This window comes from Corvus brachyrhynchos, unplaced genomic scaffold (genome assembly GCF_000691975.1).
Source record: "Corvus brachyrhynchos isolate BGI_N302 unplaced genomic scaffold, ASM69197v1 scaffold169, whole genome shotgun sequence".
In the NCBI taxonomy this organism is placed as follows: Eukaryota; Metazoa; Chordata; class Aves; order Passeriformes; family Corvidae; genus Corvus; species Corvus brachyrhynchos.
In genome coordinates, this window is record NW_008240030.1 from 994,555 (window position 1) to 1,018,731 (window position 24,177).

Consider the following 24,177-nt stretch of genomic DNA (forward strand, 5'->3'; position numbering starts at 1 on the left):
GGATTTCACTGGGAGGGCTGTGGGTTGGCAAGTAGAGTATATCATCATCTAAAGAGTCAGGTTATCTTAGTGACTGAGGATGCCAAAGACACAAGTCCAGAATCACTGAATTGGTACGTACTCTGATCTGCCCAATATGACCGTAGGTGTGACTTTAAATGTGAGATAAATCATTGCATTACTTCATTAGTTACTTACCGTCTACAATTAATTAATTCAGCACTAAACTAGCTTAAGCAGCAGTTCCTTACAGGATTTGCAGTTTGTAGGCTGGAGGCCCATTTGTGTCTCAGCTGACACAAATGAACATGCTGTGGTTAACTGAAGTGGGAAGAATCATACATAGTGTCTTGGTTGCAGTGTTGACAACTTACTCGTTTCTTTTAAAATCCAAGCCATGCTCAGCTCATTTTGGATGATTAAAAAAGGAGTTTTTATTTTTGTTTCCTAATTTCTGAGTTTTCTCCTGAAAAATGTTTTTGATCTGATCAAACAGATTTATCCTTCCAGACAGACCTTTATTCTCATTGCTGCAGCCATTTCTGCCTTGAGGCAGTGAAGAGGACTCCTGTTTCTCTGCATCCCTTCACGGTTTCACTGCAATTGAGTCATCTCCAATGTATCTGCTAAACCCTGGCTAAAGACAAGAAGGTCTGAACACAGCAAGGTTTGGCTTTCCTTTTTATGGTTGAAAAATGTGTTTTGAATTCTGTGCAACAGAGAAGATCTCTGTATGTAGTATTGCATGGACTGCAAATATCTGCCATGTTTCACTCTGCTTAGAATACAGCCACCTATGACACCTGTATAGTGTCTTGTGTTCTTAGAGCACAGTAGACAATGAAGTTTAGGAAGCACATTTTGTTAAACAGACCATGGTTAAGGAGGTAGATGGTTGGGAAAAATAATTCTCCCTAAGATTATAAGTATTAATTCCTATCTGTTTTTCTTGCCCTTACTCTCATTTTTTTTAGGAAAAAATCAGGCATTTGCTTTCACACCATATTGCAGTTGAAAATACAGTGTTAAAATAGTGTTGGATGACTGGAAGGGACGGCCTAATGAAAGTGATGGATGGGAGCAGCTGGAGAGATAGTGAACATGTCTGTGATTTTTGAAATTAATAACCATGGTATAAAATAAGTTATGTGGTTTTATAATAATGTGTTTGACACTGTCCCCAGCAGTAACTCTGCTTTATGTCTTTGTACAATGCTCAGCAGAGACTCTTGTTGTTATAAATGAATCGCTAATTTGGTGACCTCAGCTGATACCCTGAACAAAGGGCCAGTGACTGTTTGGTCTCAGATGACCCCAAGCTGAAATTTTGGGTACAGGGGTAACTCTGTGTGATAATTAGTGACTTCAGATGACCATGAGCCAAAATTTTGGACTAAAGGTGACCTCTAGTAACTCCATCTATTAATTGGTGATCTTAACTCACTCTCTATGCTAATTAGCAACCACAGATGATGCCCGCATTCTAACTGCTGACTTCTTCTGCCCCTAGACACACATGCTGTGCATGTGATTTTGGGATCACCACATTAGCACCTAGAGGTCAGTTCCAGATGCCCATACACCAAATCTAACTCCACAGATCAGCTCAGGCCCATCCTGTCCTGTATTTCTTTCTCAGAAGTCCCCTGAGATGTCCCTATGAGCCCACAGTGTCCTTTGAAGTTACCTGGGGACCAAATGTGCTTCAGGACATCCACTGAGATCATCCTGATACCCAAAAAGACCTTTGGGTTCCACTGGGGCTCAAGAATTTGGCCCTACTATCATTTGTCATCCCCCACTTGGCTTCTTGGGGTCATTTCTTACAGAGGTTACAGAGGTACCAGTTATATCCCTTGGGCTGACCCAAGGTAAGTTCCTAAAGGTAAGTGCCTGCTGAAGTGTAACATTCTGGCTGCTTTCAGAGGCTCTCCAGATCCAGTGTCAGTTGGAAGGAGCGTGAGTGGGATGAACCCACTAGAAGATTTGCATTACATACTTGTCCTGAGTGCAGCTTTCAGGCAATACCCTCTGAGAGGAGCATGTGAAGCGTAAGAATGGTGACCCCCATGCATCTCCCCCTCTATTTCCCCCTACAGAAAGCACCATGTAGCAAAAACGCAACGTCGAAAATGGAAAACAGGGAGCAGCTGTTTTATTTCGGGAGAGAAGAGTAAGAGGCAGCTGCTTTTCCTTGGAAAACTGTTATGGAGTTGATATAAGGTATCTTCCATCTCTTTACATCATATGGAGTTTTAGCAGAGTCTTGGCCCCAGCAGGACTCTGATGTCTTCCATCACCTCTCACCACAGTGCCCTCCTTCTCTGGGCCTCTTGGAACTCATTGCCTGAGATCCTTCAGCTCCCCATTGTTCACTTTATGGTTTTGGCTACTAAAACCAGTTAATGGCACCTTACTTAGCAGTTGCCTTTCAGGAGGAAGCTACAAAGAGAATATACTTCTCGATGTCCATGCACATTTCTGTAGGAGCAGCAACATCTGCTTGGAGACTTTCTGCCCTGTGCAAACACATGGGGCCCCAGTGGCAGACCCCTGTGAGTTCTGAAAAACTGGATTAATCTTTGCTTCAAGTATTTTGAGATAAATTGTCCCAGCTTTCATATGAAAAAAAACCCCAACCAAACAACTAAAAAAAAAAAACCAAAACCAAACCACACACAAAAAAACAAAAACCAAAACAGTGAGGGAATTGGATGGGGAAAAAAGACCATAACCCAAATTATTCCAAGAGAGGAGGGAGACTGGGCTATAGGGAGAAAATGAGACAATGCAAAGTCCAAATGTGCAGTTCCAAATGCCCAGCTCTAGCTGAAGCCAAAATAGTTCTCTTTACACCTTTTACCTCCTCTCTTTTTTGTAACCTACATCCTGCTGGGGTTACTCAGAACATGGAGACAACAAAATGCAGAAGCCCAAGCTGACCCAGCTTCTGTCCAGGTACCAATACACATATAAAGGTGCTTCCACTTGGCTTTAACGTGTTGAAAAACCCGAAGGAGACCATAAGCACCAGCAAACCCCCCAGGAACTCCTAGGAGTTGTCCCACATGGCAAAGAGCTGGGGCAGCACAGGGCAGGCTTGGGGCAAGGCACCATCCCATACCAACCATGCATGTAAAAGAGGCACAACTATGCTAAAGACAACAAATAGTGGTGCTGCATTTCTTTGATGCCTCTTAGAGGATGAGTAAACCAATACTTGGTGCTTCCCTGCAACAAAATCCAGGGCAAAAGACCAGATCCTTCTTCCTTCAAATCAGTGTTAAAACAAGTACTGAACCCACTGCAACCAATACAGAACCATTTTATAAAACACCGTCAGCTCTTGGGACAGTCCCCACTCTGTGTTTAATGGGTTTGCTCATCCTTTCAGAAAAAATTTATTCTGGTGTGACTCTGTCAAAACCAGTGGTCAGAGCAGAGCATCAGATAGTGTCCATGAACTTTGAGTCTGCCAGAATGCCAGAAGGCAAAATACCAGGTCGTCAGGTAAACTCTGGGAAAGCTAGGTAATACCAGTGGTGTTGGTCTGATTGAAAATGTTATTTGGGCCTTTATTTAATAGTTTTCTTTCAGAGCAGACTGCTTTTCATTACCATTTTAAATAGACACTACCACCATAGTTAATAACTTTCATGGTATTTTTACCCTCCAGCAACTTTTTTATTTATTCTTAAATTATAAATGTTCTGCTTTTCTCTGGCATGCTTTTTTTTTTTTTTTTTTTTTTTTTTTTTTTTTTTTTTCACTAGAACTCGATAATAAATTACCCAGGAGAACCATGCACTTGTGAAAGAAAGAAGCAATGGAACTGAGACTGAACACCTACCTGGTCAGCAGGAGATCAGAAGTCATGTTCAGCTCCCAGCAACCTGCCTGTCAGCCTGGAATATTGCTGTAAAATCCATGCAGTTATGCTGCCTTCACAGTGAAGCCTCCAGCCAGATGACATTTGTATGTGTGAGGAGTTTGTGCTGGGTGGAAATACCTGAAATACTGCAGTCACCTGTTGGTTGAAGAACAAGCATCCACGAATAAATGTCATTTTGAATTGTCCCATTGACTCACCAACATCACACAATAAAACAGTCCCTTTCCTTCTGGGGCTTAGCAGTGCTGCTGTCTCCATGTCTGCACAGACATCTGCATAAGCTGCAAATTAAATGAGAAGACAAGAAATCACCTTAAACATCAAATGTTCCCTACTGGTTTGCGTTTATGCAACAGACAGAGCCAAAGAGAAGATGTGACCCATATACTCGGGTTATAGGACTAACATCTTATAGAAATTCAATGTTTTGGTAATCCTAGGTACTCCTTTGGGACTCTGGCCTAAGTCTGTGTTGATATCTCAACCTGCAGGAGCTGAGGCCTAAAACAAGTTTCTCAGATAAAATGCCATAACATTGCCAAGCCAAAGGAAATAGTGGTGGAAGATACACAGAAAAGCAAATTCAGTGAGTTACTTGTAGGGAAGTTGTAGCTACTCAGACATGTGAAAGGAAGAATATTCATTGAAGGAGCAGAGTGGAACTCTCTTCTATTTAAATGTATTGGTTGACTGAAGTGGGAATATTCAAAGCATATTTTTCTCCTATTAAGCAAGTACCAGCTGCTGGAACAGAAAGATATGCAGGAGAGTGGATCCAGCTGGTTTCCTCCCTTGCCATGCTCTCAGAGCACCTCAAAGACTGCTCTAGGCTCTAATTTCTGGTAAAAGATCCCAGAGAATGAGAATTGGTGATGACAACTCCAGAAAAACAAACACCCATCTCCTCTCCTGCCTGGATATAACTTCAGAGGAATTTTCTTAGGGATGTGAGACGCCTTTCAGATATAACAAGAATATTTTAATATATGGACAATTCAGTCAAACCATGGTATCTCCAACACAAAAATAGCTAGTTCTTCTTCTCTACCATGCCTGCATCAATAAAGCTACTATTGAACCATTGGTGTGTATTCAAAGAGCAGCAAAACTTACAGGGAGCCAGAAATTATTTAATAATAACAGAATGAATGTGACTAAGTAAAAGGCCTAAAAGAGAGCTCAGACAGCTAAAAATACAATCAAAGAGAGAAGATTAGAAACAACTGAATGAGTTCAAAAAACAGTGAAGCATTGGTTTTGGAGCAGAAAACCTTTCTGAAAAAAATACCAGTATGTTTACAAAAGCTGTTTTCTACACAAAATGCTGGAAGCATCAATGGAATATTCAAATTTATGGAATCACTAGAAATTCAGTGCAAGCCAGAAAAATTGTTTGGTGAAAGTCCTCTAAGAATTGCATGCCATTTCTAACTTCTGTTAGTGCTGGGTGCTGTGGGACCTCGAGTTCTGAGCAAGATGTAATTAGAAAGCAACACAAGCCTTAGAAGTTGTTCCTATTTCAGCTATTTCTAAGGGCACTTTTAATTGGCAATATTCAAATATAAACTCCTCCAGATATGAGTAATGACACAGTCTTCAACTGTCTCCTAAATTATTCCGAGTTTCTCAGTGAAAGATTATTTTAGTATGAACCAGTTATCTCCATTTAGAATAATAAGACAGCAATTTTGGTAGATTCTGAGCTAAACCTTCTTGAGACTGGTGTGTAATGAAAGAGAGAAAAGTAGCTCAGTAAAATAATCAGCAACAGAAAGACTTTTAGAAAGCTTCAATATGTTCAGAAGACTCTGAGCACTGAAATATATGTATAAATACATATATTTATATCTTCATGAACACCTCAGAAGGGAATGAAGAACCACTTCTTGGGTTGATGGTCTGGCTGAAGCAATGCATTGGAGCCATGAGCAGAGAGCTGCTGTTTGTATCACTCTCAGATTTAAAACAGCACATTGTCCTGACTAAACATAATTTGTCAAGGATGTCTGACTCTATCACCAGTTTCTACACTTAATCAAAATATACCATTCTTTCATTAGTCACTTGCATCAAAAGGATGAGAAAGCTTACAACAAAGTCCTTATTTTCCAGAGAACTCTCTGTTAGGTAGTTCTTACTATGACTACTCAGGATGCAGTGACTTTGAGCAATGACTTTCTCTTACTGTATATTTATGAAACAAATTCATTTCCTGATGTAAATTAATAGTGGTGGCTTGTAGGAAGAACAAAACCTACACATGTATGTTATTATGAAACATGCCAGCAAAACATTTATTTTATTAAGCTACCAAACACCCTGCAAGACACTGAATGTACAATAAGATAAGAATGAGGAGGGAAAAAAAGCCTGTCCCCTAATCAGCTCAGAAGTTCAACAACACTGAAATGTTGCAGACTCATGCCATGTACCATTTCACAGAGAGCTGCTGCAGAGGAAACAGGGTGTGAGACAGGTAAGGCTGGGTCCCCACTGGAATTCAATTAACAGACTGCTTGATGTTTTCTAATTATCATAGAATCATAGAATAATTTGGAAGTTGGAAGGCGCCTTAAAAGATCATCTCTTTCCAACCCCATTGCCATGGGCAGGGACAACTTCCACTAGACCAGGTTACTCCAAGCCTCATCCAGCCTGGCCTTGAACACTTCCAGCAATGGAACATTCACAGCTTCTCTTGGCAATCTGTGCCAGTACCTCACCACTCTCATCCTAATTATCTGAAACAAATCTCAACAGCAGGAACTACTGAAGGACATAGAGCTATTTATATTTTCCGTAGAAATCCAAACGTCTAACAGCTTGAAATAAAGGTGCCCTTTGTGGATTTATTGACAGCAGATGAGGTTCTTGCACTTTCAAAACAGGCTGTGAAATTCCTGACAGAGGAACGAGCACTGGCAGTGTTGCTGGAGCCATCAGGAAAAGCTGAGGGCCACACTTCTGCTGTATCGCCCATTTTTCACCACAAAGGGGTCACAAGGACCAAAATGCAGTTCATTTACCTTGTTTTCCCTTTTGCCATGGGATAACGCATCTTCTGAATGCCATTTTTTTCTAAAAAGGCTCTCAAACAAACTGAAAACAATCTCCTGTGGAAACTCCATGCTCTCTTAGTATAGTATTTATAATATAGTATTTGTGGAATAGGTGATACATCCTTCAAAAGGTAAAACACCCCAAGTATTATATGAAAAAACATACAGTGCTTGCATTAGGTTTTGGCAATATTTTTAGGAAATCTCTGAAAACCTAAAGAATAATAATAAAAAAAGTTATGTTTTGAACATCTATTTCATATAGACTTCCAACTGTGTGAGCCCCACATGCATGGGCATGTGGGAGGTCACATCCTCCCATGACTGACATGACTCTGTCTCCTTTTTCCCAGGAAGGCTTCAGAACCTGAGGAAACACAGGCTGGTTCTCTCTCAGGTTTCCCCTTCCCCAAAGATTTCACTTTGCTCTTCCTTGTTAACTGCCATAAATGACTCCTACAGAAAGAATGAGAATTTGATTAGGATGCATCACACAGGCCAAGGAACATGAATCAGCATCATTTATCCTGCTGCAGCACAGCACCTCACAATGAAAACCACATGGGAAATCTGAAAAGTGACAGTCAGGGCTCCAGATTAAAATGATTCTTGAAATTTCAAGGAAATTAAGCCTGAACCTTAGGTTTAATTAATTAGTCAATTATAACACACAAATATTGCTTTCAGCTCCAGAACTAAGTATCTCCAAAATATCAGAAGCTGTTATTTTGGTTAAGGTATGCTTCTGATAGCAACTTATACATTTTAAATATTAAAGATTACAAAATAATATGAGAAATAAGAACTTATAAAATAGGTGTTCATTCTCAGTATTCTTCTCAGTGCAATGAGGTACAATATTCTGATATCAAGGTCAGTTCTTTGATTCAGTGGTGTCAAAGTGCTTCCAAAATGCTTCTAATTAGGCACATTTATCAATAAAATTCATCCATTTGTATTGAATCCTTTTTATAGTGGGTAGCTCTGGTTGCCAGCAAAATGAGGTCAAAGTGAACAGAGGGGCAATGATGTCTGTATTCCTGGCCTCCACTCATTTAAAAGCTCATCATATTTCTACTTCATTGTGTTTAAAATAGAAATGAATTTCACAAATTAGATTGAAATCCATGAGCAATTAAAAAAAAAATTGTTAGTCAAACGCTGTTATCACTGTTAGAAAACTGGACTATCATTGCTTCGGTAACACAGCAAAAAATGGTCCCGTAATTGACATTGGATAGATAGCTGGAAAGCAAAATAATGAAGTTGCCCCGGGTGAATTTGAAGAAGTGAAGTCTTTTAACTAAAGACAAAATAATTGGAAAGTTTTAGCTAAGAAATAATGGGGAAATGAACAGAACACTACCATAAAAAAAGCTTGTGTAGGCTTAGATAAAAAATAGAGCAGTTGAGACTTGAAGACAGCATTGGCAGTGATTAGAAAAGAAAATAGAGAGAATGACAAAATGTTATGCATAGATGTTGCCTTCTTTAAAGTCAGAGTTTTCTGTGGAGTTGTTTGAAAAGAGAGGTAGGAGTTGGGGTGAAGAAATGTGACCACATCATTGCACAGGCAATCTTCCTTTAATGAAGAGCAAATCACCTGTGGATTAGTGGTTTCTGCTGGGGATGGGGTGCACAATGCACTCTGCACTGTCTTTCACCAATTCTTCTTCTTCATTAAGGATATGGAAATTTTGCAGCAAATAAACCCTCCTGTGCTCCAGCTGGTCCTTAGTAATCAGAGGGGCTGGGTGTGCCTGCACTTAATTTCTGATTGTAGCCAATTCGGCACTGTCAGTCTGGTGGAGTTCAGTAAGAACTGGCATGATCACAGACTTACAAATAGTGCATTTTACTAGTCCAGTACTATAGGTCTGGCTGAGTTCAACGAGAGCTTTCACAAATACAATGGTTTATTGAAGCAATGGGAAAGGAGATTCAGGATTACTGGTTAAAAATGCACTAACTTGCACAGTGTTACTCTGTATTGAGACAGAAGAGATATTAGTGATGCATATATGGAGACAGATAGATAGATACACAGGTCTGCTTCAATATGGGTGGAGCTGGAAAGCCCACCTAAAGACATCCCATCAGGAGAGAAGGAGACACACAGTCCATCAGCAGACCCTGAGAAAGCAGAGGTGTTTCCCCCTCTTAATTCTCCTTTTTGTTTTCTTTATCTGTCAGAACTTGGATGGCACTGCAGGCACACACCATGGTGTGCCCAAGAGCTGTACACGTGCATCACCAGTGTTAAAAGGTCCCAGGCACTGGAATTAGCTCCAAGGCAGACCAAGGCAGTTGGCCACAAATGTGCCAGTGAACCCTACACATATATTGCAGCCAAAATCTGATGAATTTGCGGTGCAGCTCACATGGGTTCACGTGATGGTATTTTCTTGCAATCCTCAGTTGAAACTACTGTCTCAAGTGAGTTGAAGTAAGTTGCTCAACATTCAGAAGAAAGGGGTTGTACTAGTTTGAAAACAAACTAGTGGGAGACACCAAGTCAGAATAACAATTTAATAGGGAAAAAAATAAGGAAAGAAAAAAAAAAAATAAAGGCAGAAAACACTGGGTTAAACTGACAGAGTCAGGGTACAACCTGACACCCTGTTAATCAGGGTGGTGGTAGCAGTCTGGTAGAATGGGGCTGCAGTCCTCCTGAAGAGGTGATCCTGTAGAAAAATGGGTCTGCTCTTCCTCAGAAGGTCCAGTGGTGGCTATGTAGCTCCTGTGCTCTGGAAATCCAGTGGAAAGATTATTTCTGGTGTTCAGCATCTCAGATTATATCTACGATGGGATGCTTGGTTCCTCCCTCTGGGTGGAGCATCTCACAATGGGGTAATGAGTCATGAGGCCAAGTGTTGATTAGGCTCATCAACAGAAGATAGTCCGGAGGGAGTTATCTCCGAGTCAGGCGGCAGGACAATGATGGGCAATTAACAGAAAGATAGTCTGGGTGGAGGAGGCAAGGAAACACTGCCCCACCTGATTTCAACAGCTCATGAGGATGGTAACCAGGCAACCCAGGACAGGGGTACATCACTAATTTAATATCTGTCTTTTTTTTTCCCTGGGAAAATTTCTGGGATCTGCAGGTTTCTTTCGCTCTGTCATCACCATTATTTTGCTTCTCACATCTCTGTCTTCCAACCAGCTAAATCATTGAAACAAACTGGGTAAGAGAAACAGAATCATGTAAGCAGAATATTGTTCTGTACTCTGCAACCATCTTGCAAACAGATCACACTGATTAAAATACCAGACTCAGTGTTCTGAGTGGGATGCAATGGTGATTTCTTCTACTCCATAAACATTCATTTTTCAAGAGTAAACCATCATCTGTTGTGACAGTAAACAGCTTCATAGAGTCCCTGTTCTTTGTTTCCTGAGGTACCACTCAGCTTGGTGGGAAGATGCACACTCCTGTTGCTGGGTACCTTCACCCGTATGAATGACATGGCCTGGTGCTCTACCTCTGTCATAGATCCACACCCTTATACTCCCCCAGGAAAGGTGCATTATCTTCCAATTTCATTCTTGCAGTCCTGCTAGGATGGCATGGATGTGCATTCAGGGGAAAACATCAGAGCCTGACTCCAGAGGAACAAGTAGGTAAAGTTCCACAGACTGCTTGTTTGTTATCAGAGAAGGAAAAACCCCCAACCTGCTGTTACGTCCCTTGCGCTCCTTCACAAAGGCAATCTAAACTGGAAGTACGTAAAGGGCAACATTTAGAAGAATGTAACAGTGTTGGTGCATTATGATTCTGTGAGAAACAGCACACCTAATCTCCTCATATGATACAGTTACAGCAGTAATATTTTTTAATCAGCTAATCCCACTGGTTCCAATTTTCTTCAGGTTGTCCAGTTTTTGCCTTTATTTTTCCTTTACTCCATATTCATTTTCCATTCTTGCAGAGGAATTTTTCATCAATTGATGCCTTTTCCTGGTCTTAAAATCAAGAGGCATACATGGTTAGAAGGGGAAAAGGGATTTTACCTTGGTATTTATTTTTAAGGATCCTTAGGTGTACACGTCCAGGTCATATGCATCGAGATGTACCCCCCTGAGTCTTTCCCTGTGTCTCTGTGTCTCTCCTCTCCTCCCCCCCCCCAACATTGGGTATAACATTATAGGTTTTACTAATTAGCATATCTGTCAAAGATTCCCCAATGAGAGGCTCAAGTGAGCCCCCCCCTCCCCAAGGAACCTTCCCCTGGATGGTTCTATCTTGGTTTACAGAATATGTTCTGGAGAGGACCTTGGGGTCTGGGGCACACTGATCCCTAGCTACGGATCTTCCAAAATGTTTAGTCTCTTAGCTTGACAAACAAGTCCAAGAATGTAGGCAAAAAGCACTAGGAATACAGAAGTTGTAAAAGGTATAACAGGGGTATAAAAGAAAAGGCAAAAATCTTCATGGCATCAAATATATGCTATTAACTCACAACTAAAATGTTTTCAGAAGGAATATATCCTTTTTAATAGATGATCCTGTCATAAAATATATATTTAAAACCATCAGCGATACCCAATAAATAAATACCCAATTAATACCCAATATATGTCACTCTCAAGGCGGGTCACGACACATATATACACTGACAACTCCAGGCAGTGGCAAAAAGCATCTTTAATTCTACAAAGCCTCTTTTATACAGTTTCTTGGTACCTGTGCTGTGTCCCCATTGGCTTCTATGTTAACACCCCACAAAACTACTGGTTACTTGAAATTAACACCCATCTAAAATAAATCTAAACCAAATAACAGCCTCCCCAGTGCAGCTGTGCATTCTTCATCTGTTGTTTTGGGTTCTTGCTTCTGTTGATGTTAAAACTTCTCACAGGTACAAACCAAATTTGCAAGGGTACAAAGTGATTGTGTCCAAGTCGAGGTCTGTGAAACTTTCAGAGCAGCTTGTTGGTTTCCACAAATATATACCAAATAAATATAAAATATACGTACATAATAGAAATATCCTTTCCTACACAAGTTAGGAAAGATCTCAAATAAAATACTCTAAACCTTTAGCTTGGTAAGATGCATATCTATCAGCATCTTAGCATATTTGCTCATTCAGCATTAAAATTAATTGAAGGTGGTTTCTAATAACCACATCATTTGATCCTCCCCCTTCTCTTCACTCTTTCAAATACCATTTAAATCTTTAACATAAGATTTTTCCTTTGCTGTTTCTATCCCAAGGTTAAAAGTTTTTATTTCCATGCAGTAGCTGAAAATGGGCTTCGGAAATATGGTAGCAATGTGGTAGCAAGGATTGCAGCAAGGTTGGATGTACAATTAAGATAATGGTGGCACTATCCATCTGAATAATCGTTTAGCTAATGATTACTGTGTTGGAACATTTTATGAGGTACATAATAAAAGGAAAATCAAAAGGAATTCCCTTTGAATAAATATTTGGCATGGCTGAGTGCTGCAACAGCATATCTGAATGATAAAGGATGTTCACTAAGCCAAAGCTGTCTTCTCTGCTAGAGAAGAGGAGGATTTAATTTGTTGCTTTTTTCCCTCTCCAGAGTTATATTTTAAATGAAAAGTGTTGCTTTCATGAATGCTCAGTTATTTCTTGAAAGGACATGCTCCAAAAGGAAAATAAAATAAAATAAAAATTTTTAAAAAAGCTTTTTAACCTTTGTTGTGCCAGGGAATAGAATAGAAACAGGCTGTTTCAAGAGATGATGTTCTGCACAGGAGGAACAAATCTTTGGGCCGATTCTCCCCAAGGTAACAAAAGGTGTCTTGAGGAAGAAGGCTGTTGTGTTTGATTACTTGGCTATCTGGGCATATAGAGTTCCAGAGCAGGGCATATAGACTTCCCTGGCATATACATTGCTATTGTATTCCCTGATTTGAATTTGTCAATCCAGTCGATTTACATTCTCTGAGAAGTGGGACTCCAGACACATTAACTACACCTATTCTCAGGGAGTCAGGTCATAACCTTTCAATTACAGCTGCTGTGAGTCACCCAAGTGTCACAGTCAGAAATGAATTTGGATCCTTAAGTGTTTATTACCATAGCACCATCTTCTGCAACCCAACACTTTTCTCAACTACATTTGTAGATTTTTATCACTTTGAATAGGTTTTGATCTTGTTTATTGAACTGGTCTTAATTTCTTGGTTGGTTTGTTGGGTTTTTTTTTGTAAGAGTTTAATAATCAAATTTCAGGAAGATCGTTGTTAATACAGTAGGTTCAACTTATAGTTTAAAGATCTGCTACTTTGGATCAAAGGGTAAAAATATGCACTGTTTTGCTTCAATGTCCAGGAGAACCAACCCTCCCTGTTTCACTAACCTTAATGAGGCAGCAGTCTATCCCCAAAGCCCAAATGACATTTTCTGAAATAGTTCAGGCAAGAATGTATGGAATGTGCATCCCTTGCAATATAGTTGCTAACAGAAGTAAATATTTCAAATGACCTTTGCCAGGCCCTGTGTTTACCAGGGGTATTAATTAAACTTCCATGAAAAAGTCCACAAGGATTACATTAGAACCAGGAATAACATCCCTCTGACATACCTGGCCTATTTTGGGTGTCATTTAACCAACAGTAGAAGCTACTTGTGACCTGTCATCCCTTTCATTAGTCAATCTTAACATCTACACAGAATTATAGATCTCTAGTTTTGCAGTAGCAATTTTCCATTTCACTCAGCATGACACAAACAATCAGATGCTCTGAAGGTGCTTGGATATCTGCTGTGGCCACTGTGCTTCTTGTGGTCTTAAGCAGAATCACAAGAAAAATCATTGTGCCAAATGATTTAACTGTCAAGCCAAGGCTGATTTTTCAACAGTTCCATAAATACAGTCTTTAGCATTTATTTACAACCTTATAGTTTTGGATTAGATATGAAAGCCTTACATGCCTGAATATATGCAAGCCTTTTGATTCTGGGAGGTGTATCCACCTATTCTACAAAGCAATAACTTAACATATATGCTCAATATAAAAAGTGTATGATGTCTGTCACCACCACAGACTTAAGTGAGTCCTGTCTTTGGGAGCATCTTGCTTGTATCACGCGGCAGACTTGCCTTGCTGGACTTTGCAGAGCTGGTTTTGGAAGAAGGAAGGTTGATTTTGTGAAAAGTTAATAATTAATAATTAATAATTAAGATTTCTATTTAATTTTGCATTCCAAATAAATTCATAACTCACAACAGACAGGAGTACATAGAAGCTGAACACTTCATTTAATACATTAATCCAATGGTTTACATTTTTATTTGAAAAGGAGTGTCAAAGCACACTAAAGCTGGATATAGAGAAGACAGAGGGTGAAAACAAAATCTTAGATAAGAGTAGATAAGCTACTTCAAGATAGGAAGAAAAGCAAGCCTCCTGCAAATACAGTGGAAAGAAACATACTGGAGAATTTAAATGACTAAACGAACATGATTTCTTTTGTTATTTCTCTCCATAAGCAGAGAGATTTTTTTGTTTGTTTTCCTCTCCCTTCATGTGTGTATGGAATACTCTTAGTGGCAATTTAAAGATACTTAGACGTTCTTCAGAGAAGTTGGAATCATTGGCCTCTTTACATTTATCCAGTTTACAAGAGAAAGGAAAATTCCACAATAGGGACAAAAGGAATTTTCTCCTAAAATGATGCCTTGTTGAATCTTATAAAAATGAAAGAATGATTAAACCATATTAGAGAGGAGATATATGTGTACAGGGACCCACATTCTACATAAACACAACTATAACTCACTATATTTTATTTGATCACAACTCTAGTACAAATGTTCTCCTGGATGACAGCTTGGATCCAATAAGACATAACTGGGGATAGGTGCTAATGTCTTGTCAAAGTTATATAGTTTCCTTCTGAAAAAGACATCTGGTTTAATTGCTCAATGCCAACTGAATCCTTATAACCAAAGGCAATAATTGCTTGCTGCTGAATTATGTCTATGAATAATTGAAGGACTTGCCTTTCTCTATCCTTACTTTGGCTCCTGGGATTGAAGGGACCCAGGCTTTGCATTTATTAAATAGACACAATCTTGGTTTATTTAATTTCCATTTTTATTTTATGTTCTCTATTCTCACCTATGTTAAAATTCTTCCCCATTGTTACACACGGAGTTGTGTGTGTAACAGCACCAAAACACAAAGGTGCCTGAAAGCATGTCTTGCTTCTAGTTCTTGCCTTCCTTTAAAAAACACAGCTTAGTGGGTTTTTCAGGGGAACCATGTCTGAAATGTCTATTGAAGAGATCTTCAAATGACAAAGAGGCATTTACAACAAATCACACTCGTCAGTAGGGTTTTCTTCTAAATGAAGAAAGTCCTCATAACAAGCCCTAGTGTTACATTTCACAGTACTTTTTTTATGCCAAGAAACTGCAATTATGATGATAAGTTAAGCTTACTTTTCTTTATGCAGTCTTAGAATATTCTACAGGCTAGAAAACTGCTGTTTTCCCTATGTTTATTAAATCCAGGGGTCAAAGAGGTATGCTTATTCTTGAGAGACAGCTTATCAAAACCTCTGCGTGGGAATTTTATAAGAGCATTTTACCTTATCTGTTGAGCAACACAGTCATTTTCATATTCAAGATTATAAAAGTGACAAGATAATTTTATTTACACACACGCCCATGCACACACACACATCTATATGCAAAATACAGGAATGTTTTCCTTTATAACTGCTTAGGCTCAGACAAGGGTTGTTAACAGGTAATCTTCATGGCATTGACTAGACAGCCAACTATGAATGTCAACAGTGGGAGGAATTTCACCCTTTTCTAAGCACACAGTACTAAACAATTGACTACTTAGCTGAGGCTTGCTCCTGCTTCCATTTAACTTGGAGTCAAAAGAGTCAAGAGGAATAATATTAGATTCATTATATCCTTAAAAAAATATGCAAAATGATGTGTTTCAGCTTTTGACCACTGCTAAATGCAATTTAATAGGCTAAATGAATGCAGTATGCAATATTTATATGTCCTTACAATTCCTTAAGAATATGCTATACATTATTTACAGAGTAATGTTAGACTTTGTTAGCCATTATGAAGGATTAATTATCTGCAATTAGCAAATAGCTGAATATGCCAACATACTTGTTCATTCCTTTTAATCAGTAATTTAGGAGAAGTTTTCCACCTTAATTAAAACCTTAGTGTATTTTTGCACATATTCAGCACTCCCTTATCAATACAGGAAAGAAAAGCTCTAACAGAGCAATCTGCAACTCATCCCTTCTTTTCACCTTATAAATTCTCAGTTCCACATGCAAGAAAGAGATGTACAATTCCTAGTTAAAGAGGGATTAAATAAATATTTGAGATTTTTTATCTGTTCACAAATAATCTGCAGGTGAAAACAGAAGTTACTTCACTGGCTCTGGAAGTTGTCATGAGCTTCCAGTGGCTACTTGGTTTAATACTCAATAGAGTTATTTCTAAAGTAGATGCTCAAAAGGACCTCTGCTCAAAATTATGTGTAACATCACGGTTGGAACATTCACTTTTAGTATTGGACCACTTGTTTCCAATCTCTGCTCCTGACCAGGTAAGAAAGGGATATCAAAAGATCAGATAAGTATTGTGCCATGTGAGTGGAGGAGTAACACTGGCTGCCTCCTTCACTCCAGTCTCATTTCTGAGGAGGGATGGGAGCCACTGATACACCTCACCTGTTCAGGAGAGGACTCCAAGACAGTAAAATGGCACAAGCACAGAAATAGCTACTGTGGGACACAGAAAAATTAAATGTTCATACCCCTGATCAGAATGGCATGAAAAAGAAATAAACTACTTTGCATTCACCAACTTTATCACAGGAAATGAGCATGCACATGGAAGTTATATCACAAAAACAGCTACTTTAGTACATCAGCAGCAAGTTACCTCCCAGTAACTCCTTCTACCTCAAAGCCCTCCTTACTTTCATGGGTAGGATTTAATCTGCAGCCTCTCTTTCATCTTTGGGGGCTATCTCAGATATCTCTGCTCAATTCAGGTTTTTGTTCATGCACACTGGTCTGGCAAGTACCATTCTTGCTGTGTATAGGAGAGTCCACATCCCTTACACAGAGGTGTGCAGTCATCAGTGCCTCCTGTGCTTCTTCAGTATTGCACAGAGCTGCTGAAAGCTTAATCTGCCACACAAAAATCAAGCAGGCTATTCTCATTCTGCACAGCATGCCTACAAAAAGCCATTCAGGACCTGCTTTTAAAATGCTGAGTGTAAACACATTACATTAACAAAAGTGGAAAACAATATTTTTGATGAAGCTTATTTTGATCTGGCCTTGCCTTGAAGATCTGGAGCCTATTGATAAGAACAGTCTGTCCTTGGGTTTAAAACTGAAGACACGACGTTTTTGTTGATCCTGTTAATCTCATTAGATATCTGCCCAGAAGTTTGTCTACAACAAAATGAGTCAGAGAATAGAATGGTAATGGATTTTTTGTTAACTTTTGAGAGTTTTTTCCTGGCTTTGGAGCATTCATAGCTACTAAAATGAAACAGCTTATACTCTGTAGAACCCTGTCAGGCCAGTGTAACTCACAATGTAAGGCAATTCCAGCTGATTCAATAACGTGAAGGCTACTTTCAATTTGTTTGAATGGTGCCTACACTGCTTTCTATACAGGAATAGCTTGACAATTTAGGCTATTTCAATGGACTGTTCACATTCAACTCAGTTGTCACCATCTGTTCCACCTTGCCATTATAAATGCAAGCAAGCATTGTTCACAGTTTCAGCTTGGGTACATTCCTTACCCTGCACAGTGCAAGTCTTCCATCTGTTTTCTGGCAGGGAATGTAGACACAAACTGGGAAAAATTTCCTCTTCTGATACTACATATTCTTTGAGAAGACCATAGTATTTTTTAGATTGTAATACAGTGGGTTTGATGAGGACTAGATAAAGTACAAAGTGTTTAAACGATGTTTGAGAGCACCAGTCCCCTTCCACGTTCCCCCTTATATTCCTGGCTCTCTCTACTCATGTGCCTGCTATATCATAAAATATATGGGTTTTCTTCCACTAGTGAGGAAAAAAAGTATAATGTGAAAAGTATCAAAGGGGATACTGTGATATATTCTCCTTGCCTTTTCTGTTGTAAAATATAAAAAAAAGGGAAATGTGTGATCTCTCACTATGCTGAGATTCAAAATAATGTTCATTTTCTTTCTGGGATTATGATTGCTAAAAGAATGAACTTCAAAGCACCAGTCCAAGTAGATCTCAGCCCTTTTATACCAAAAAAACTGTTGTATAGCAGAATCAGCATCTATGCACATTGATACACTTTCTTTTCTAAAGGAGCTTCTCTTTAAATACACAAAATGAGCTGTCATAAAGAAACACAATAGGATTTCCCTGTTCGTAATTTTTTTTCTTTTCATTGCCCATGCATAGTATTAACTTCTAGCTGACTCTGCTTGCCAAAAGCAGCCTTACAAAATGATAGGTGGGTCACACAGTACTTCCACTTACTGAACTGTCAATATTCCATTGTTAATTAGTTGCTAATGATGCAATTTACCCTGACAATATTTCAGCGATAGAAACTCTTCTGTTTAAACATCCTTGACAAACTTATTTTCTTGATATATTAAGACCGGAGCAATGAAGTCTCTTATTATTTCTGTCTATTTCTTCACCCAAAGATTTCCTTTGAGACAGTGAGGTGATGGGTAGTTAGAAACAAAGCCTCACATCTGTAGGACTCTGGCTTGAACTCAGACAGTGATGCTGGTAACCAGAAACCTGTGATTTTCCATTACTAGATTTTAGTGTGTCTTGCAGCACAGAGACATTTCCAGTACAACGTCTATCACAAAACCTTGCCATTGCAATTGATGTCTATCCTAGGCAGCCTTCCTATCTAGGTTACAGAATTCACTGCCTTGCCAGCATTACAGATTACAGACAAGAAAAGATTGGGATGTGTCCTTATGGTCCTGCTGTTCTCTGAGGACACCAAACCCAGAGCTAAGCAGAAGTGGGCCATGCTGGAGCTGACTGCATTCTCCATCTTAAACAGAAGAAAATCAGGTCTTAGGCTACTGTGACAGCTCTGTCTTTTTAGAGGATATGACATGCTGAATTCATCCCAGTTCTCACAATCATCAAGATACAAAACTTAAGCACAAACAGTTGTGTTCACCACCATGTCCTAAGCAGTTTTATTTTGTATTTCCTCTCCAACTCTAATTTATATTGGAAACATTGTTCTATATTTCCTACTACAAACTGTTGTATAAGTTTTTGAGATACCAGTTGGATTTTTAACAAGGGAGGACTGAAGTAATCATCTCAGTGACTTGATCCACATAAGAGAACTAGGCACAGCTTCACCACACCTAACCCTAAGTGCTATTGTCCACACTATAATCTTCTCGATACAAGTGCTAAAATTGTGTTAATCCAGAGATGCTTGCAGTCTCTATTATCTAAACTCTTGGCAGGGAATCCTAGAGAGATGGGCTTAAGTTTCACCTCCTAAGAAGGAAAGGGCTGCAAGGAGGCTTTGATAGAAAAAATGGTAAGAAGTTTATCTCAGACTTTAGAAGTGCATGCTCCTAGAAACAAATTCCTGCTTTAAACAAACAATAGGAGGATTTTAAGCTCACTTTCTTATCCTTTGGGTGAAACCTATAGATACCAGGTTCTAAGTAAAAAATAAGGAAAATGCACAACACGTTTCTTCTTCCTCTCCCCTGTGTTCAGCATGAAATCTCACCTGACTATATGCTCTAAGTGTATTCATTTGATCAGTCTTTGCAGATATTATGGGAAAGGAAAAATTTGATTTCTGAATCCTGCAGGAGATTAAACACCATGCTGCTCACTAAGAAAAGACTTCTGTGTTGGCTCAGTGGACGACTACTAAGGTATCCTAGTTAGTGGACAAGGAGGTGTCTGCAGGCTTAACTAGTCACCGGGAAGGCTTTTGGGAATCTATATCTTGGATTTAGCCATTTAAATAAAAAATCTGTTGAATGTTGTACATTCCGTGGCTACAAAAATATTTGCCAAGCACTGTTACAGGCAGTGGTTGCTGCAGTGCTTGACTTTCCTTCTCCTGTGGACACCAAAAATTAGGGGCTAACACAGTGAGTATGTCTGTCTGTCCCTGTGCTGCCCATTTCCCCATCACAGTTTCCTCCATAGCTTTCCTTTCCTGACTTCCTCTGAGATACATTGTCTTCAGACCTCTGTAAAAGAACCTAAAAAGTGGTTTCTCTAGTATTAGGATCTGTGTGTTGCTGAACGCTGAAAAGGTAATTTCCCATGCACCAGCAGGCTTCCTCTGTATTTCTAGACTCATTTAAAATGATTCCATAAAGTGATTTGGAATCCTGTGTAGTGAGATGCATTTCTGAAATTTATTTCATATCTGTTTTGATAAGTACTGTAACATCTACCCCAATGTTATGGTAACAGGTGCTTTAGAACAGTGACTGTATGTGGTTGTAGTAGTCTAGATTGCACATATCCTGATGGAAAGGGATCAAAGAAGTTACTTGCTAGTGTTTTTTTCAGTGATTTTGTAATGTTGGCTGGTCTCACCCTAGTACCACGAAGCATGTCACAGAAACTTCCCCTATCTCTACTGATTTTCTTTCTCACTATTCTTTACAACTTGATTCTGGAAAGAGATCAAGGAATTTTCACACAGTAATCCAAATAGCCCCACCGGTGTGCTCATGCTGAGGAAAAAAAAAAAGGTTTATTGTTTTTTGGGGGGTTTTTTTTGTTTGGTTGGGGTGTTTTGGTTTTGGTTTTTGGGTTTTTTTTAAGTTTTTAAAAAGTTAAAAAAAAAAAAATAAAATAGGTCTTTCCAGGAGCAAAATATGACTGAATGAAGATTTCCAAACCCAAATTAAAGATTTTCAGTCACAAAAGGGGAAGTGATAGGTGGCAAGAAATTAACTCTTTTCTGTGGTGATGCGATGTTTTTATTGTATTTTGTATGTTCTTTGTACCCTAATGGTTCATCCCTACCTTCCCCACTTCTACTCCCAGTTGGTCTGCCCCAGATCCAAGCCGCTCCCCCGGTGCTCCCAATATGGTTATCCCCTCCTCTTGTTCTGGCACCTTCCCTGCCAATCGCCCAAACCCCTCCCGGAGTTCTGGACTGTTCTGTGCCTATCACCAAAGCCCTCCCTAATTACCCCTATATGGTCCCCATCAATTCCCCGAGACCCTGCCCCCTCGAGTACCTCCCCTCTTGGAAATCCCCTAAACCTCGATGCCTCATTGGTGCATGTGACCCCTCTCCCTCCACCCACCAAGACTATTGGACCATATGTGAGTCCTTCCCTCCAGCATCCCTCCCTCCTAATCTGCCTATTGGTCCCTAGTTGGGTTACTCCTCCTGTTCAACCCCCCTTTATTAAGTGTAGCAGCACTGCAACTGTTGCTTGTTCACTGTGGATCCTGTTAAGTAAACCCTGATTACCTCCCATGGCAAGCCTCCCCGCTACTTTTTATCTTTCCCTTCATCGAGGGCTGCTGACTGCCACAGTGCCTGGAGCCTGTGCTCCCCTGCGTAGAGCAGAGGCTTCAGATGAGCGGCCTTAAAGCTCCGTGCCTCCAGCTGCTCCCCACTCCTGCCGCACACTGCTGGAGCTGCCTTGGGCAGTGGACAGCAGCGGTCATTGCGACACTTATCCCTTGAAATTTTCCTTCTTCAACCATACAAACAATGTGAACAGAAATTCAGATTTTTGTTCACATAGATCTGCCATCAAGGACTGATAGCTTTCAAAAGAGTCCACAAATACTAAAATTTATTGGATACATATATATATTATTATTGTCCTACATAAGAAGAGAAAGAAGATTTTGGTGACACCATTTTCATCCGCTACAACTTGGCATAAAGACTTTTTTTGTTTGGGCCTGTCCAGAGTCTGCACTTTTCACATTTTAATACTTCTTTTTCTAGTTAAGAATTCCATGTCTTGTTCTGGTTGCTGGTCACTTTTCAGTCTTTCAGATTCCAAATCAGTTATCTCCTCCTTTACCTGTATTTTATGGACTTGATTACTTTTTAAAGTAGTGGAATTAAAGCATATTTTCAACAGTTTAATGTATCCTGACTAAAGCCATTTTAAAGAGTGCTGTGCCTTACTATACCTTATCAGGTCAATTTTAATTCTAATTTTGTATTTTGTACTCCAGATAGCATTCTATACAGTCCTTTATTGTAAATCTAAAGTCATCTGCATTTTAAAATCAAAATCCAATGCTATTAACTTGGGGGATAAAGGCCAATTTTTAGGATGAGGATTCGTTATGTACTGCTTACAATTCCATTGTGAGGCCATCAAAAAAGACCTAACTTTTAAAGGGGAGAATGGTGCTTTTTTTTCACTCCCTCATGAAATGCCTGAACATATAGTTTTGTGTAGTAGGACTAAGGGTCATTTCAAGATCAGAATTTAATGAATTACCATTAGTCAAGGAAAAATCCCAACTACTACTAAAACCTACCTCAAACTTTTAAGGTTCAGCCTCTTTCTCATTTTCCACGTGAATATCCTGTACTTCACTTCCTTGTGCAATGGACAGTCTGAATTTTCTCTTGGTTTATTCATTCACTATATGATCCTTTCTAGAAGACAAACCAGGACATAATTGGTGGGTGTGACTGTGACACCTTTAGTTAAAAGTAGTTATTTGGAAAAAAATAGAAAAAATATTTATATATACACATACAAGCTTCAGATATATCTGTGAGGCAATAAAGCTAGATGTGAATTTATGAAGTTAGATTTTAAAAAATGCATGCATAGCATCAACGAACAGTAATTGCAATATGTAACTACATGCACAAACACAATTAGACACAGAGACCTGAATGTGTAAATACTCGTTTATTCAGGAAGGCTTTGTCTAAATGAACAGCAAATAATAGCACATTTGTTTTGCAATTATGTTATGAATTTTGCCTCTGACTCATTAACCAGGCTTTGTTCAACGTTATGAGTCAAATTTCATTCATATATATACCCTTGGTCTAGTACTGAACATAGTATTAACTGATACATTTTAAAATGCAACCTCTGCTTTTATATTTTTATGCCTTTTTTTGCACAAATTGTTATGTGACAAAATGTGACAACCCATGTGTTAGGTTAGGTGCTGGAGAATGTCCAGAGAAGGACAACAGAGGTGTGGAAGGGGGTGGAGCACAAGGAGGGGCTGAGGGAGCTGGGGGAGCTCAGCCTGGAGAAAAGGAGGCTCAGGGGGGCTTTCTCTCTCTCTACAATTCCCTGACAGGAGGCTATAAACAGGCTGGAGTCGGTCTTCTTCTTCTAAGTAAGAGGTAGTAGGATGAGAAGAAATGGTCTTAAGTTGTGCCAAGAAAGGTTTAGATTTGTTATTAGAAAAAATGCCTCACTGGAAGAGGGATCGGGTACTGGAACAGGCTGGCCAGAAGTGATGAAATCACTATCTCTTGGCGCCCAACCATGGGGCCTGAGGGCATTAAGAGAGAGAGGTGAAAAAGGAATATCAGTTCCTGGATAACTTAATTTTGTGTGCTGGATATAGGAACCTTGCTAAGCAGCCCTGTGTGGTTTAGTTTACCCTGGTTCGGGTGGCAGGTGGTTGTGGCTATATTCTTCCCCTTTGCAGCTCCTTACCTAAACATGGGTCCTCTGACTAAGGCTACCATTGCTGTTATCCAGTTTGCGCTATGGGTCGAGAGGGTGAGGAATTCATGGGTTTTTAACTTCCTCCGGAATGCAGGTACATGGATAAAGGGTTATCACACACTAAGTGCATGTTTTTTGGGGTTATGTTAAAAATGGTACCTTCTGTGAGGAAATGACACCAGGGGAAGTTTTCTCCCAACCCCTCAACCAGTTCTTTGGGCCCATCCCACCAATTTTTGAAGGGTTTAGATTCCCTCTGAGTACTAACCATCTGGTGCTCGTAGGCCTACTCTATTTAGCACTCAAGGATAAGTTGAGATTGGCTTGGATAACTACCCAGACACCAGCCCCAGAGACTAGAGTTCCTACCCCAGAGCCTGATCCTGCCCCAGAACCTGACACGGCCCCAGACACTAGAGATCCTACCCCAGAGCCTGATTCAGCCCCAGAGCCTGACACAGCCCCAGACACTAGAGACCCTGCCCCACAGCCTGATACCACCCAACAGCCCACCTCAGAAATGGACTACCCAAACT

The 24,177-nt window shown here is 39.7% G+C and overlaps 2 long non-coding RNA genes across 2 annotated transcripts in view; one reads left to right on the forward strand and one right to left on the reverse strand.

The window, feature by feature from the left end:
* The window catches only part of LOC108449004, a 42,609-nt gene that overhangs the window by 11,824 nt on the left and 6,608 nt on the right, over window positions 1-24,177 (reverse strand). Inside the window, exons 2-3 of the long non-coding RNA XR_001865098.1 lie at window positions 22,476-22,596; window positions 3,851-4,027 (exon numbers count right to left, since the gene is read on the reverse strand). This is a non-coding gene — a long non-coding RNA (uncharacterized LOC108449004). The remainder of the gene's footprint in view (window positions 1-3,850; window positions 4,028-22,475; window positions 22,597-24,177) is intronic.
* On the forward strand, window positions 7-7,206 carry LOC108449003. Its single transcript, XR_001865097.1, has 3 exons — window positions 7-667; window positions 2,100-2,223; window positions 3,774-7,206. It is a non-coding gene; the product is annotated as an uncharacterized LOC108449003 (long non-coding RNA).